General features: G+C 41.7%; 1 protein-coding gene across 1 annotated transcript in view; it reads right to left on the bottom strand.

The window, feature by feature from the left end:
- LOC128310805 (uncharacterized) overlaps positions 1-11,525 on the bottom strand; it is a 49,954-nt gene extending 38,429 nt beyond the window's left edge. Inside the window, exons 1-2 of the mRNA XM_053047526.1 lie at positions 11,438-11,525; positions 7,581-8,001 (exon numbers count right to left, since the gene is read on the bottom strand). The gene's annotated coding sequence lies outside the window, so the exon portion shown is untranslated. The remainder of the gene's footprint in view (positions 1-7,580; positions 8,002-11,437) is intronic.
- Positions 11,526-12,906: the final 1,381 nt, after the last annotated feature.

Genomic DNA, 12,906 nt, shown 5'->3' with positions numbered 1-12,906 from the left:
TCCGCCGCGACCCAAGATTGTTTTCGACCCCGCCGTTGCCGTACACGGGTTCTATAAAAATCGTCTCTTTGTGTACGCAGGATTTCCGGCAACGTATGTACCATAAACCATCATCAACTGAATTTACCACGCCGCAGCTCGTTCGCTCGCTTACTAGCACCAGCCCCATCCATGGTCCATCGTTGGCTGTCGTTCGCAAATTTCGTCTTGGCAATGCGATACGCTCCAATAAAAAAATATTATGTACACGGGGACACGGCGGGTCGAACAGAGTACAGCACCGAAAAGAAAACCGGAATGTTGCGGAAGGTTCGGTTACGTTGGAAAGCGTTATCGTATAGCGTGCCTCCGGCGCACATGTGCCCCCAGCCAGCGGACGGCAGCAACGGCGCGGACCCGAAAATGGGGGGAAAATTGATATCCAGCGCGATCTCCACTTATCAGTGTTTATTGCGCCCTAAGAGCCTGGGCAAACAACACACATTTACGGGGGGAGGGGGGTTTTGCGGGAGAAAACCTCCGACCAACTACATCCCGGCCACCACCAAGACGGACCCCGGTAGACCGAAATTGATGACCTCGCGTAAATATGGCCGGTCCGTTAATCACCCGGCCCGGCCATGGGGGATAAGAAACTTCTGTGGCAAATGCCACATCCCGATACAATTTGGCTTCTCAAATAAAGACGATGCGGGCGAGTTTTCCACGCTCCGGTGAGCGAGCTCTCGTTCTTCGCTGAAAAACGAGCCGAGGCGCAAATGTGCTGAAAATGCGCCGTGGAAGGAACGAAGCTGACGCCGGGAGGAGGTAAATTATTTCATTAAAATTATCACATTAATTTCTAAAATATGATTACCATTCTGCCGTCCGTCGGATTGGCCACGGTACGCCGCTTCGTTTGCTTTTGTGACTGTATTTTTGGAACCTTTGAAGGCATTTTCGTTTGAACATCGTTGATCAAATTAGCTCCAAACTTAAGTGGGACGCAATTTCAACACACTCAAGAGGAAATTCTACTGCCAAAAGTAATGGCAAGGCATGTTGGGGGAAAAACCCCAACTCGGAAACCTGTACGGTGCTGTAGGTGTAGAATTTGGATGGAAATGTGCTCACATCGCGGTCTCGAGCATAAAGGGTAAGTACCCCAGGGTAGGGTAAGCCTTGGGTGATAATAAATGGTCAACTGAATGCTTCATTAGCTTGGGGAAATACTACCCAGGTAAACAACGCCTACAACAGCAACGAAAAAGGTCCTTGCTGCGGAATCCAACTCTGGGTTGGGACATCAAACCGATCTTTTTTTTCCATATATATCACATCTCCTCATCAATATACACCGAGAGTTCCTTAAGGTACAATACGCTAGTCCTGCCATATGGCAACTGTCGTCTTTGCGCTATTTTTCATGCCTTCGTTTTGTTTCCTTAGCGGATTTGTTATTGTTTTGAAAAGAAAATACTCTCCCAAATGGTTTCCGTATTTCATTTCCTGACTTGCCACGACTTCTATTTCGTCCGCATACCGTGTCCTGCGTGCTGGTAAAGTTTGTAATAATAGGTTAGGTGACTTACTACGGGCTGGCCCAAAAGTCATTCATTGCCCTTTTTGGAACGATCGTGGGGACAGTCATTTTGTTTGTCCATTCCAAAAATCAAACATTGCCAAGGACTAACGTTATTTGCTGGGACCGGGAGTCTTCGTGTTCGGGTGAGTCAACCCAACCCAGAAGAAAGCAGAGGAAAAAGCTGTTTAATTTCGTTGATTTAAAAAACTCCATTCGTCCCTCGCAGTTTCGTTACTGAATTAATTGAATCATTTGTTGTTGGTGGTCGAGTGAAAACAAAAATAAACAAACAAAAAAACCACCGAAAAAAACCAACACATATTCTAATACAGGCAGTCCACGAGATATGCTATTATAGCGGACCGATGTTGCTCGGGAAAATCCGCGCAGATCGAATCCGGGTCGAACAAATCGTTTCAACTTCAAAGTTACATAGTAGACTTAACATAGTTACTTAATTCATTCAGCAAACCAGACGACTTTTTGCAAGTATGCATTAAAATAAATGAAACACAAATATTTTATATGACAAAGGAAGGAATTGTCGACCAATTTTTCACCTTTTTCCTGAGATTTTGCTCTACAAACTTACAACTACCGCGAATCTTAGGGACTGCCTGTATATTTATTTGGAAAGCGAACAAAAAAAAACATTTGCCAAACAAGCTTTGAATAAACTTTTAAATTCTATTTCTTTTAAATTAAATAAAAGTCACTGTATTTCTACTGCTTTACAATACTTGTTTTACAATCTATTATCAGTGAACAATTCGTATCTTAACAAACTTCAATGAGCATAGATAATGCGCCAAACCTTTTCGGTACCATTCGGCAGTTATTTCAGCATAATACACTCCACGCTTTTTCACATTAGCTCTCTTCACTTTCCACTTCCCTGATTTGTTCATCATTTGTGCGTTTCCTACTAGAGCAGTTTGTGAAATGAAAATGGCCTCGCGGGACTTGTAATGTCAAAATTACTGCAGCTTTTCCGCAGGACTGGCGCGCCGGAAGGCAGTCGCCCTTCGGGTGCGATTTTTCCGCACTGGTCGGCGCGCTCTAACCAGCGCTCAAACCGTTATCAGCAGCGGCGGCACGAAGGCCGAGTGTGTACTCAGCACTACAACAAGAACGGCACAAAAAAAAGCAAGCGGAACAAGCAAGAAAGTCTAAAGTGGTCCCAGGATGTTTTGTTCACGGCAAAAGGGAAACGCGACCCCGTCAGCATCTGATAACGGAATGGCGCAAATGCGTTCGTGATGGCAGAAAAGAAGAGCAGGAATTTGTTTGTTCTTACAGCTTTCTCGCATCCAAGGCATCCGGAGTTCTGGAGTTTTTTTTTTTCTTTTGTGCCGAGATGCCAATTCCAAACCAGTCAACCGGGACTGCTTCACAATCCAAACCGGATGGGTCCATCGGGGCATTTTTTTTTTTTGGTTTTTTTTTTGGTGGGGAAAAGATTGTAGCAAAAAGAAAATGCCAGCATCAGAATGACTGTATTTTTCCGCCAATGCGAACCACAATGCGAAGAGGCCGAATTTGGTGCAAGATTGCCTGTTTCTTCTTATTTCATCTTACAAAAGTGAAAGAAATGCGACTCCATTCTCAAGCCGATCCGCTATCGGATGCTCTTCGTCGCGCGCAAGGTTGAAGGTTTGAACTTCGAAGCTTATCGGGGAGGGTTGCGCATAGCGAAAGGTGCTCCAGAATGCGTGCGTGCCAAGGATCTGGGTGAAAGGTAAGGTTGTACAAATAGTGAATCTAAGTGGATCAGTTGCGGATGCTACAATCACAAAGGTGACCCTTTTTTTTTGAGGTCGACATTTTTACCCGTGGTGAAAGATAATCGAATATTTCCCGGCACCCATTCAAACTGATTTTCCATCGACCGTATCCAGGGGGGATGGCCGTGCCGATACGTGACGGTACGCCATGCCATGCGGATAACAAAAGGATAATGTAGAATAGCTTTACAATGTAAAAATTATCGCGATATGCTCCCGTCCGTATTCCTGCGAATGCTAACCAATCAGATCGAATTAAATGCAATTCATTAGATACTCCATTGAATGACGAGCGAATTTTGGAGGTTTAAAACCTTTGTTCTGGGGGGACGGTAGTATATTGGTCCTCACACGATAGGACCGGTCCAAAATCCCACCCGGAACAATCTCCCGTGCGCAGGACTGACTCCGTGGTAATGCAGATAAAGAATAGGAAAAAGAAACCATTGCTGGCCCTTTCTTAAACCTGACCTGGGTGGGCAGTGTAATTTTAGATTGAACACATATTTCGTCCCAACGTTTGCTAACTTTTTTTTAGAGTTAATCTTTTTTTTTTATTTCTTCAGGAACGGCCAGGCCAGGAAAAAATAAAATATTCGTCCGGAGGGCTAGCACTTATAATTAGTAAGGCGTAAAAGATTGCGGCGAGCTCCGCTAAAATGCTGTTCATTTAGAAATCGGTCACACATCACAAGCTGTAAAAGGACCATCCTTTAATATAGAAGTATAATTTTCACATGAAATGAAAGGTTTTTTTATTTGCTTTTTTACTAAAATAAGCAAAAAATTATAATTTTGATGAACGGATGAAAACACGGACTTTTCTTTTGGTGCTTCCCATCAGCTGCCGCACAACCGATTTAGCAACTTCAGCAGCTATTTTTTCCACTATTATGCCTGTTATGGCTGTTTTGGTGGTTTTGCCTGTCTTTTTCAATTTTCTTTTCATTAACGCCCAATATTGTTCTATCGGCCAGATTTCTGGACAGTTCGGTGGGTTCAAATTAGAGATGAGAATAATCACTCTTTTCAAAGATTTGAAACAGAGTCAAAGAGTGGGTTTAAAGATTTGAAACCTTTACTCACTCTTTTGAGATTCATTAAAAGTATTACACTGCATTAATGTTTTTACCACTCTTTTGTGCCTATACTCACTCTCACTCTCTGTGCCGACTAGAAACTCACACAGGAGTGAGTATAACTGTTTTTATCACTCTTTGGATTATAATCACTCTGCAAGAGTGAGTAAAAGAGTATTATCACTCTTTTGAGATTGTAAACGCTGATGATGAGAGAGCAAACGTGTTTTGTCACTCTCTTTGGATTTTAATGCCCGCCAGGGGATTTCGGGTTAGTAAGAGAGAGTAAAATGTGTTGCCTCTCTTGTTGGATTGTAAACATTGAGTAAAATAGGAAGAGTGTAAAAGAGAGTGACAGTGTTTTATTATTCGTTTTGGAATGAAATCGATGAATAGGAGTAAGTAAAAGTGTTTTATCATTCCTTTTGGATTCAAATAATTCTGTAGGTGTGATTAATTATTCTTTATAAATTTTTAATATAATTTTTTTAATATCAGCATATTTTTTGTGCATGTATTTTTCCGCTAGCTTTGCTAATAAATCCATCAAGATTGATTATTGTAAACCAGAGTAAAAATATAATTTCATTCAAACTGTTTTTTACCAAGGACTGTTAAAATTAATGAAGTATAATTTAATTTTACAAGTATGAATTCCTGGTTAAATTCATAACGATTTGGAATACGACTATTATTTCCGGTTTTCGGTATCAAAGTGAACGAAAAAAAATCTTGCTATCTCTCAAATCTCTCTGCTCAAATTTTTAATATATAATCACACCTACTGAATTATTTGAATCCAAAAGGAGTGATAAAACACTTTTACTTACTCCTATTCATCGATTTCATTCCAAAACGAATAATAAAACACTGTCACTCTCTTTTACACTCTTCCTATTTTACTCAATGTTTACAATCCAACAAGAGAAACAACACATTTTACTCTTTCTTGCTAACCCGAAATCCCCTGGCGGGCATTAAAATCCAAAGAGAGTGACAAAACACGTTTGCTCTCTCATCATCAGCGTTTACAATCTCAAAAGAGTGATAATACTCTTTTACTCACTCTTGCAGAGTGATTATAATCCAAAGAGTGATAAAAACAGTTATACTCACTCCTGTGTGAGTTTCTAGTCGGCACAGAGAGTGAGAGTGAGTATAGGCACAAAAGAGTGGTTTAAGGAGTCATAAAAACTCTTCGTGCTGATTTATACTCTTTCACTCCCTCGAAGGTTTCAAATCACTCACTCACTCTTACTCAGCGTGCACATCTCTAGTTCAAATGCTTGCCGATGACGTTCACATTGTTATTAGTGTACAATGGTACAATACACAATACTACATCCCGACTGTAGGGACGGCTTCCCAAATCTGGCCAGAACTTAATTGGGCCATTGTGAGCCTTGATGAAAGGCAAAACACACTATTCCAGACACTGCTCTTTGTAAACTGTTGATTTAATAGATTTATTGGTTATGAAAACCCCTGTCTTGAGGCCACAGTTGCAGATGGCTTGCCATACCATCAATTTCCCGGCAAATTTGTCGGCAATATCGGACTTATATCTATCGGGGACATCACACCGAGCTGTGGCAACATACAATTTCTGGCCAGTAACCTGTCTGAAATCCATTTTCATGTACGTTTCGTCATCCATGAGAATGCAACCCGTGTACCTCGTCAAAACCTGGTCATTCAATTTTTGGGCGCGTGTTTTTGCGATTAAATTTTGCTTCAGGGTTCTGTTGGGTTGTTTGATGCACGGAAAGAGCGGTAGCCTGCTCTTAACCGGATTCTTTTGACGGTGCTGGCACCGTATTTTTTGCAACATCCCCATCGGAAAGTCCAGGGTAAGCTTTCAGCGTCTTCAACACCTTCCCGTTCACCTTACGACCCACTGTTCCTGATCGACGATTTTGTTGAACCTTTCTAGTAGTACTTTGACACTTTCGAAACCGTTGTAATACACATCCAACTGTAGATGCGGCGATTTTCATGAATTTGGCCATTTTTCTCCCGGATCAAGTTGGATTTTCTAAGTGGGTGTGCACAATTAATTTACGACGTTCTAGTTCCATGGTCAAAAGCAACTGTAAACTTGCACGGACTTGCCAAAACTATTGCACTACTTGAATGAGTACTCCAATACCAACACATAAATGTCAAAAAGTTCCATATAGCACCACTGGTGGCGCTGCTAAACGTTAAATTGTCTGCCCGAATTCTAAATGAACAGCGCTTTACGTACACCGAGCACGGTTGGCGTAATTTGTAGTGTGCTTCGGATAGTGTGTTGTATACGCCAAAAATGCTGTGCTCTGATGAGGATCCGTCAGTACAAAATTGATGTCTATTTAAATGGCCATACTTTTCCACAAAAATGCTGGGAATTTCCGTCCTGCGAAGACTATCAGGGACAGACTTACTTTCCTCTCTCAACGAGGTATCTACATTGAAAAAGGAACTGCAGGACGATTTACGCTTTGCGATGTACTAGGGTGGACCTGAAAAGAGGCAAAATCCGTGTAAACTTTCAGGATTTTGCAATTAGAGCCTATCTCTTGCAGTGTTTTAAGGTTCTCGATTATCGAATGGATTTGATACTGTAGAGCGTACGAGAAGGCGAGAAGCGATAGAGTTAATCTTACATACCAAAACAGAAATAAGTGAAATAAAAAAATAAAATCAACTTGAGACGAGAGAAACAAACAATAAAACAAACAAGCGATTGCTTCACTGCAATAATTCCGACAGCCGTGGATCGTATGTCATCCGCACCGATCCTCCGTCCAGGAATTGACGCGACTATCTGCGAGATAAAAGCTTAGTAACCCACTAACCTATCGGTGTGGTGTTGTAAATTGTTGAGTAAAAAATACTGTCCTCACTTAATTCACACTAGAAGCACTTGCATTCCCTACTGTTGAGCTATTTCGCATATTGTGATGTCTATGATTATGATAGCTGCGGAGAAAACCCGACCGGACCGACCCACTTTTCTGGTACACCGTACGATTTCACACTGATATCGTGTCGAAGAGCGTAAGCCATTTTGTGGCTAATGCGAGGAAATTGAGAGACAAAGGACTAAATTTAATTCCCTGTACCCAAAGTGTCAAACGTCCTGAACGAATATTCAAAGCCAACACTCACCTTCTTCTGCTGTGCGCTAGCGGGACGGCGTACTGTTTTGCTTGGGACAAAGCCACACCGCTAATATCTGTCGTATTGATTGGATTTTATTCCTTTCGCTTGTGGTACAGAAGAGGAGGGAGGGTTCCGCGCTGGTTCCGGATTGCCCGCGCACTTCCGGAATCGACACGATGGTTCGTTCGTTCGTTGCGTTGTAGTTTCGCTGCTAATAAGCCGCTTGGATGTTTGATTTGCGTCTCTTTTTTTTTTACTTTAGCTTTTGTGTTTTTTGTTTTGTTTTGTTGTATTTGCACAGTTTGCGTTCCGGTGCGATTTGTGCTTTCTTTTCCTATTTCTTGAATTTTCTTCTACGTTTCTCACCTCTTTTCGCTACCAATTCACAACTTTCTTATCTGCAGCACTAGTTCACACGCAACACTAACTGGAAGGGGAAAATAAGGGGAAAAGAACACAAATCATGTCGCGATAGCTTAAACCAAGTAAGCAAAACTCTCACTTTAACGTTTCAATATGGAAGAAGTAAAACATGCAAACGAAACATAAGCACGAAAAGGTGGAACCAAACGAGGTTAAACAGGCGGCACACACACACACAAACACACACACACACACCTATGTAAACCCATTGGATCCGGAACCGGATTGATAAGCGTTCGCTCGTGATTAAATGAGATGGAAACAAGTTTGTTTCTAATTTTTGGGCAGCGTTTTGTGCGGGTGATCTTCAGTCGTGTGGAATATTTTAATGTAAACCCAAGGCCGCCATTGGCCGCATGATGTGCTTTTTACGCAGTTATTGTAACTTCATCGGAAAGTCTATTACACAAAAAGTTGCACCGTTGCTCACCATGAAATTCACTTTTTAATCATAATCAATAATCAATTCATCGATTTTCGGGCTCCGCGTTGTCTGAGATGCGTTCTTCCTTTTGAGCATACCAGCATCAGTAAGCTGAATTGGTCTTATTTTCTTTTTGTCTGTGGTTCAATGCGCCCTTCCACGTTAATTCGTTTGCAGGAATCTGGAACCTTTTTTGCCTTTTATACACACACACACACACACACACACACACACACACACACACACATAAACACACTCACACGCGCATAACTTTTTCTATCGGGATGGAAACTCCCAGCATCCATCCATCATTGTGGAATCATGCTCTTCGGAGCCCTTTCTCTTTCGTTGTAAATTTTCATTTCATGTTTTCGGTTGCCTTCGCGATTGGGTTTTCGATTTCATTATTTTGAGCAATTTCAGCATAAACCCACACCGCTGATACATCACAACCTCGTTTTGCTCCTTCATCGGTTTATTTATGCATCATCGTTTACAGTGCACAGAGTATTTCTTGCGTTTATTTTACTTTTTTTGTGTGTGTGGTAGATTTTCCGCCTTTTTTCCGACCGGTTCCAGCGTTTTGTTTCTTTTCCCGTGGTTGGTGTTTTGGTTTTAAATTTTGGCTTTTCCAAACTGATCAATATTCAATCTGCGGGCAAGCGGGTTTGGGGCGGCGGTACGCAAGCAGGCCGCACTCTCTTAACTTTGCATAACGAAATGCCGATGGCTTAGAAAGATACGGCAAACGGTGTGAAACAAAACAAAAAAGCGGTGGAAAATGGCCTCACCCGTGATACCGGGAGTAGGAGATGAGCACCGATAATGATAGCGGAGACGGTTCGATGATGATCAACCTTTAACGAATGCGTCCTCCTTGGAATGGGGTGCGTGGGGTGGGGCAGTTTCCATTTGGGGGCTTTGGGTGGCGCTGCCGATGGCGTTGGCCGATGGTTGCCGATAGGACACCGGTACCATAATGATGATTACACTTTGCTGATTAGGGTGAAAAAAAAATCCCCATCAAAAACCTCAAACCAAGCCACGATTCATCTCACTGTTTCCAAGTGCTCGAACCGATCCGAAGGGGGCGTTCGAATGGGAGGTTACGATTTGAAAGCAAATGAGCAGCCTACATGTTGCGGAGCGTTCGAAGAAATTGCAGCCAATCAAGCGTAAAAGAAAGTGAAAGAGTCGTCCGCCTGGTGTGGCCCCTGGGTCCGAGCCGTGTTGGCGCATCTAATGGGCGTTAGTAAAAGTGTTTGTAAGTGAGCAAAACTGATGCTGAGCTTACGCAGTGGAAAATCAACATCGATATGCGTATCGATATGCGATAAAGCGCAGTTACGATGCTGATGCAAGATGAAACAAATGGATAGCAATCAATCACGCTTTTTGTTGCGTTGAGCTTTGATGACGATGCAATGCCTATTTTAATTGCAGCGCATTGTTTTTTCTCCTTTCGATGCATGTTTGTATTAAGCTTTGTTTCAAACATAATCCATTGTCAGCATTTGTAATGTAACATTGTAATTTGTACTGTAGTCATATTATTCTGCAGTGACAAAATGAATGCATGAATTTACCGTTTGCCGCAATCTGCGGAAGCATAAAGACAACGAAAAAACTGCAACATAAATTGCATACTACGCAGCCATGCAACGACCACATGGCCACGTTGACCGGTTATCACAAACTACAGCTTCACCGACTTTTCGGTTCCCTTTGTTCCTTAAACCATTTTCAGCAGCATCATTTCGCAAAGGCTGGAAACAGTGACCAGCTCCGGTTAGGCGAACAACCGAACAGTCTACCCAATGATTATGGACCTTTTCGGTCGTTCCTGGTAAAACAGACACTCCCCGAACAAAAAAAAAAAAGGATGCTCATCGTACTTGAGATGAAGGCCACATTGCAAGAACGACGGTCTCGTTTGCCGTTTGCTGACGGGTGGATTTTTTGGTTGGAAAATTCACCATACAACATCGAACGTGAATACAGGCCTTTCACCGAAGGCACGTTGCGGATGATCGAATTTCATCCTAACGCCACTTAACGTTGCTCCATTCATAGAACTTAACGCATTACTTGCTCCTGGCAACGGAAAAACCATGCGTCGGACCAAGCAGTCAGTCGCCCACATGCTTTCGGTTATTTAACTGTTATTTGCTTTATATTGGCAAGGAAACTTGCCTTTCACATCCCATAGCACACGGATCTAGGTTGAATAAGTAACGTTTTAAACTTCAATGAAATTTGTCGGTCTTGTATTTCTTTTGTTTTTGGCCATCTGTCACCTGAAGGGAAACAGCAAACGCACCAAACACACATAGCGACAATTCGAGTAGGCCAACGTTCGCGATGGTTCGCTTGTTTGATTTCTGCGGTTGCTTTCGCAACTTTCTCTCTTGTTGGAAACCTGTTTTTCGTTTCATTTCACCCTGCGGCGCCTGCTTCTCTATCAAACAATATATCCACTCACACACCGCCATACACACACGCGCGCTCATATATGTATGATTGGCCATCAGCCACTGATCAAGCGTGTCGCTTGGTTCACCATCGAAATCCTCGTCCCCACAACGTCATTCCACAAGAAAACAACCACAACAACAAAGCTCGACACACAACCACCGTTCCATTGCAGATGCACGCAACAACGGACGCATTCACCCAAAATGCGCTTTCCACCATCTTTTGTATCCACCAATTCAACACAATCACACAATGCACATGCACACCTTAGCACTTAAAGTTACGCGATTACTTTTCGACCATTTTTCGAGCGCTGTTGCACCGAAAACCGCATGTAACTATTTCTCTTGTGATCCTTAACTTTCGGTGCACTTTCATACTGGAAAATGTGTTCGTGCCGTACAAAACTTCGTCAACGTTTCCGACTTTGGGCTTAAACTTACACACGCTCACGCATTCAACAACGTATTTAAAACACACAGCTTTACAAAAAAATATACGCTCCCAATACGTGTCTTGCACGATGTTGTGCTGCACTTACGTTTAAGATTTCTTCGTAACGACGGTTTCGCCAAAACTCCCGGCTTCGATTTCAAACTGACGCTCGCACGTGCGTGCGTTCGGCTACGCGGTTCAAAAATAAATAACTGAGTTTGCTCTCTCGTTTAGCTACTTGGATAACGCGAAGCTTCGTCGTTGCGGAGTGAGAGGCTGTTGTGAGAAGCTCATTCTCACACGGTGGTGAGCTGTTTCTTCGCGCACCTCAGCTACTTTACAGGGTACGTCGATACGTCCTAAAGCGTTCTCTGATATTTTGTTTTTCCCGTTTTTTAAATTTAAACTTTTGTTTATGTATGCTTGTTTTGCTTGGAGTCTTGGATTGTTCAAGTTTTGTTTGTTCATAAATTAACACTAATCTGGCGAGTACTCGATGCATCTTTGAGGATTTGAAATAGAGATTTTGAGATTTTAGAATCATTCGTTTAGTTTAAAGCTTCATTTAGTTTCTTGAATCGGAATGAAATTCACCCTGATTGTTAGATTATCGTATTTCTAGTTTTTCTGCATAAGATTCTTCCGTGTATTTAAGGAGTACAGGGGTTAGGAGTACAGGGTACAGTTCCTCTCATACGCGGATTCGAAGATATGCGTTTTTTCAAATATAGCATCAAATCTCACCAAAAAGGTTTAAAATTAATCGGAAATTCCTTCGATTTTCATATCATGCGACTCTGTAACATTAAATTATAAACGATATTGCACCAGGATTTGACATAAGCAGGAAATCGAGATACGCAGAATTTTCCCGGATTACAACGGTTCGAATACTAGCGTATCGCATAGATGAATAATATTAGGAAAATAATTTATTTTCCAGGTTTAGTTGTAAAGCCCAGGTTAGGAGTTAGGAGAAGGTTTTCCTTTTAGAAAAATATCAAATTGGTTTTCATTCACCATACAAGCAACGAAATTCCTCTTCACTATCATCAGATTTACAATTTTTACATTTTCTAGAAAATTCTCGAGTTCTGCTCGTAAATAATATCATCCTTTGCGCATTTTTTGTATTGATAAATAGAATCAGCCGAGTACAGTCAGTCCCCGAGGGCTGTTGTGTAAACTGTGTAAGATATACCAGTGTTATTGAAGACCAAATTTCAACAAAACGGAGCACCTGATACACGTGCAAAATAGGTAATTCATGTCATAATAATATTATTTAAATAGAAAAAAAAACAAAATAGTACAAAACTTGTACACTTGTAATTCACTTTTCAATTTAACTTACTAATTTAACTTGTTTAAAAATGTTGTTGGTTCGTATTTAGCTAATCTTGTCGTTTGCTAGTGATTACATTAGTATTTTTTTAAGGGACAGGAAACAAAGCATAATATAAAGCACTCTGCTTTTGTAATTTATTTTCTTAAACCATGCGGAAATGATGAAACAGACAAAACATCTTTAACAACCCTGTATGTTGATTCACTCTTTTGCCCTTCCACTATCAC

Source organism: Anopheles moucheti, chromosome 2 (genome assembly GCF_943734755.1).
Source record: "Anopheles moucheti chromosome 2, idAnoMoucSN_F20_07, whole genome shotgun sequence".
Lineage (NCBI taxonomy): Eukaryota > Metazoa > Arthropoda > Insecta > Diptera > Culicidae > Anopheles > Anopheles moucheti.
This window is presented reverse-complemented; position numbering and strand designations above follow the sequence as displayed.